We start from the raw sequence: 4,050 nt of genomic DNA on the forward strand, positions 1-4,050 counted from the left end.
AAAGGATGTAATAATTATTTTGGTAACATATCTGGACCATTAACTCTGTATTGGAGCCCATTGAGAACATGTCTCTCTTTTACATACACTGAAGATGAATAAGTTATGGGAACATATACTTCATTCCATATTTGGGAATTTTTCATAATAGTAGATTGTTAAATTAGTTTGGCTAGTTTTGAGAAAAGAGAACATGATGCATTGATCATTTGTCTCTGGGCAGCTTTAGCACAAAATTATAATAAAAAAATCTGTTAGCCAGGAAGCAAATGTGAAAACTCTCTGTACCTTTTGTTAGCTGGAGAGGCAAAGAGTTTAGCAGAATAGAATGGGCTTTGGTCCTGTTGGGTCCCCCATTAGTCTAAGGACCACTTTACCTGATTCTACCTAGTAAAATCATCATCCCAATGTAACATGCCAGGATGATAAAACTGAGGCTCATGCAGTGCTATATTACAATAGTTAAATGAATAAGTCTTTCCCATCCATGCTGTGCCCATCAGCACTGCACTTTTAAGGTAACATTTGATATATTCTTGAGGTAGTTGAGGATTTTAAAATATTAATGTGTTTTTAAATAGATAATTATAATTATTTATTGCTTTGCTTTATTTTCCCTGTAGGCATTGAATCACTTAAAGATATGTACTATCTTGAAGCTGGCTTTCTCTGTAAATTTTTGATGATACACTGCTAACATCTACAAGGTTAACTGATTTGCAGATTCATCTGGAAGAGCAATTAAAGGACTGGTAACAAAAGAAAACATTGTAGGGTCATAAGCCATCACAGACAGGCAGGTAGAAAGATTGTGAGGGTCAGAGCAACAGGGTGCTTGCTGCAAGATTGCATCTTCTATATATGACAGGGAAGCTGTACCCATGAAATCTCAACAATATGTCAGTTTAAATGAGACCTGCATGATTATCATAGTTTGTCAGACATGGAAGAAGAAATCCTCACAGGCTCATCCCATAGATGAGGTACAAGCAATCGATGACTGCTAAAAAGGCAAATTAAACCTTCTCCATGGACGAATCTGATGATAGGTTAACCAATTTCTAGTGGTTGTCTAGAAACAAAAATATATATGATGGATGCTAAATGGACATAACTCTGCTGGTTGTGTGTGTGTGTGTGTGTGTGTGTGTGTGTGTAAGATATATATATATTATATATATGTATACATATATATTTACATAAGTAAACACACATATACATACATGTCTACATATACACCAGTTGAAGACCAATTATTTAATTCATAATTTCTGGTACAGTTGACTCATTTGAAATGAATCCATGTGGTTTTGACACACAGTGAGGAGATAAAACATCTGTAATGCAAACTTACCTCAATGTTCTATGCTCATGATCACTGAATAGTAATGCGCCTTTTAAAAAAGTATTGTTGTAAAAAAAAAAGTATTGTTGTTCTGATGGGGTTGCAAGCTCCGAGAGGGGTGTTAAGGAGGATAGGGGAAAACACCTTTATGGGGGAGGAGGAGGGGACAGAGGGCTTATCAGGAAACCGGGAAATGGAATATCATTTGAAACGTAAATAAAGAAATATATCCAATTAAAAAAAGTATTGGAAATATCGACTTTCTATTTAAAGTATGGATGTTTCTCTCCTGCTTAGAAAAGGGAACAAAATAATCTCAGGAGGTAGAGGGAGGGAGTGACCTGGTAGGGAGAGAGGAAAGGGAAGGAATGGGGGGGCAGGATCAGGTGAGGAAGAAGATATAGGGGAGAAGTACAAAGGGCCAGAAAATTGAACAGAGGTGTGTAGCAGTGGGGGATGGGAAAGTCTGGTAACCACTAGAAAGTCCCAGAAGTCAGAAAAGCAAGAGGCTCAAGGACCCAATGGGGATAACATTAGCTGAAATACCCAACAAAGAGGAGAGAGAACCTGTAGAGATTTTTTTTCCAGAGGTTAGGCATGGCCTTCGGTTGAGGGATGGGGCCACCCACCAATCTCAAATATATTAACCCAGAATTGCTTCCGTCTAAACCAAACGCAAAGTCCAAGAGTAGAGAAGAGACTGAAGGAAAGGTCATCCAGAGACTGTTCTTCCTAGGGATCCATCCAGTCTGCACTCACAAAACCCAGACACTATTGCTGATATCAAGAACTGCTTGCTGACAGGAGTCTGATAAAGTTGTCCCAAGAGGCTATGCCAGAGCCTACCAATACATATGTGGATGCTCACAGCCAACCATCAGACTGAGCACAAGGACTCCAATGCAGGAATTAGGGGAAGGACCGAAGGAGGTAAAGGGGTTTGTAATCAGCCAGACCCCACCCTCAGAGTTCCCAGGGACTAAACTACCATCAAAAGAACACACATGGAGTGACCAATGGCTGCCAATGCACATGCAACAGATGATTGCCTTAGCTGGCATCTTTGGGACGGGAGGCGCTTGGTCCTATGGAAGTTCTCTGTCCCACCATAGGAGAATGCTAGGGAGGTAAGGCAGGGTAGGGTGAGTGGATGGAGAAGCACTCTCATAGGAGCAGGGGGAAGGGGAGATAGGAGAGAGGCTTTGCAGGGTGGAAAGCAAGTAGGGTGATAGCATTTGGAAAGTAAGTAGATAAAATAACCAATAAAAGTATTCCTGAAAAATATTAGACTGACATTCTTTTTTTTTTCTAGTAATGTTCTATTGTGATTTAAGAACTGAACCTAAAACCAACAAAATTATGGCAGTCTAGACACCGCCTGGACCTGAAGGGAACCGCTCAACAGTTCTCTGCACCCAAATCCCATGGGAGGGAGAACTAAACCTTCAGAGGGGCAGACAGGTAAGACCAACTTTTCTGCTCCAAGCGACCTGTTTGGTGAACACAGGACACACAGGGGCAAAATTCCTTTGGGACTGAACACTTCCGGTTTTTAGCTGGAGCCAAAATCTCGCTGATCCCGACACACAGCTCACTGCTCCCAAACACCTTGGAAGAGAGAGCTCAATGCCCAGACAGGTGGGCACTCCTGAGACCGCAGAGCAGGAGAGACCACCAATACTGCCCACCCCTGCCCACATCCCTGGCCCAAGAGGAAACTATATACGGTCTCTGTGAAACGGAAGATAGCGGCACTGGAACGGCACATCCCCTGCAGTCCAGACACCACCTGGACCTGTAGGGAATCACTCAACACTTCTCTGCACCCAATTCCCATAGGAGGGAGAGCTAAACCTTCAGAGGGGAGACACGCATGGGAAGCTAGAAGAGACTACACTCTGCCCACATTTCTGACTCCAGAGGAAAACACCTAATGCCATCTGGGACCCTGGGAGCCCTGGAAAAGGTGGAGCAGGCCCTCCTGGTTGTGGCCCTCACCTAGAGCTCAAAAGCAGCCCCCCAGGAGCAACTTCAAATGCGGGACCACAGGTAAGACCAACTTTTCTGCTCCAAGAGACCTGCCTGGTGGACTCAGGATACAGGTCCACAGGAACAGCTGAAGACCAGTAGACAGGAAAGACTACATGCCCGAAAGCAGAACACTCTGTTCCCATGACAGGCTGAAAGAAAACAGGAAAACAGGTCTACAGCACTCCTGACACACAGGCCTACAGGACAGTTTAGCCACGGTCAGAAATACCAGAACAAGGTAACACCGGAGACAACATGATGGAGAAAGGCAAGCGCAGGAACCCAAGCAACAGAAACCAAGACAAAAGGGCATCATAGGAGCCCAATTCTCCCACCAAAGCAAATACTGAATATCCAAACACACCAGAAAAGCAAGATCTACATTTAAAATCACATTTGATCATGATGCTGGAGGATTTCAAGAAAGACAAGAAGAACTCCCTTAGAGAAACGCAGGAAAACAAAAATAAACAAGTACAAGCTTATAGAGAGGAATCACAAAAATCCCTGAAAGAATTCCAGGAAAACACAATAAAACAGGTGAAGGAATTAAAAGTGGAAATAGAAGCAATAAAGAAAGCACAAAGGGAAACAATCCTGGACATAGAAAACCAAAGGAAGAGACAAGGAGCCACAGATACAACATCACCAACAGAATACAAGAAATAGAAGAG

Source organism: Rattus norvegicus, chromosome 17 (assembly GCF_036323735.1).
Source record: "Rattus norvegicus strain BN/NHsdMcwi chromosome 17, GRCr8, whole genome shotgun sequence".
Taxonomy (NCBI): Eukaryota; Metazoa; Chordata; class Mammalia; order Rodentia; family Muridae; genus Rattus; species Rattus norvegicus.